The sequence below is a fragment of the Lottia gigantea genome, assembly GCF_000327385.1.
Source record: "Lottia gigantea unplaced genomic scaffold LOTGIsca_256, whole genome shotgun sequence".
NCBI lineage: Eukaryota > Metazoa > Mollusca > Gastropoda > Lottiidae > Lottia > Lottia gigantea.
In genome coordinates this window covers 97,940-98,848 of record NW_008708777.1, presented here as the reverse complement: position 1 = coordinate 98,848, position 909 = coordinate 97,940, and positions in this window count along the sequence as shown.

The following is a 909-nucleotide window of genomic DNA, read 5'->3' as shown; positions in this document are numbered from 1 at the left end:
TAGATGGTTTGATTGATATTTATTATGATAAATATATATTGTGACAGGTAGATAAAATGTTAAATAGATGGTTTGATAATAGCTATATGACAAATAGATGGTTTGATAGATAGATAATACGTTAGATAAATGGTTTGACAGATTAGATTTGACAAATAGATAATATGATGAATAGCAGATTTGACAGATGGTTTGATAGATAGATATTATGATAAATAGATGGTTTGTGAAATAGATATTATGATAGATAGATAGTTTGACAGGTTTGACAGATAGATATTATGATAAATAGATGGTTTGACAGATAGATATTATGATAAATAGATGGTTTGACAGATAGACATTATGATAAATAGATGGTTTGACAGATAGATATTATGATTAATAGATGGTTTGTGAAATAGATATTATGCTAGATAGATAGTTTGACAGGTTTGACAGATAGATATTATGATAAAATAGATGGTGACAGATAGATATTATGATAAATAGATGGTTTGTAAAATAGATATTATGATAGAAAGATAGTTTGACAGGTTTGACAGGTTTGACAGATAGATATTATGATAAATATATGGTTTGATTGATATTTATTATGATAAATAGATATTGTAACAGGTATATATTATGATCAATAGATGTTTTGGCAGATAGATATTATGGTAAATAAATGGTTTGACAGGTAGATATTATGGTAAATTGATGGTTTTACAGATAGATAGATAATATGATAAATGTATGTTTTGGCAGATACATAATTTGATAAATATATAGTTTGAAAGATATGTATTATGATAGATAGATGGTTTGACAGATAGATAAATAAATGGTTTGACAGATAGATAATACGTGAAATATATATTTTGATAGATAGATATTATGACAAATAGATGGGTTGACAGGTAGATA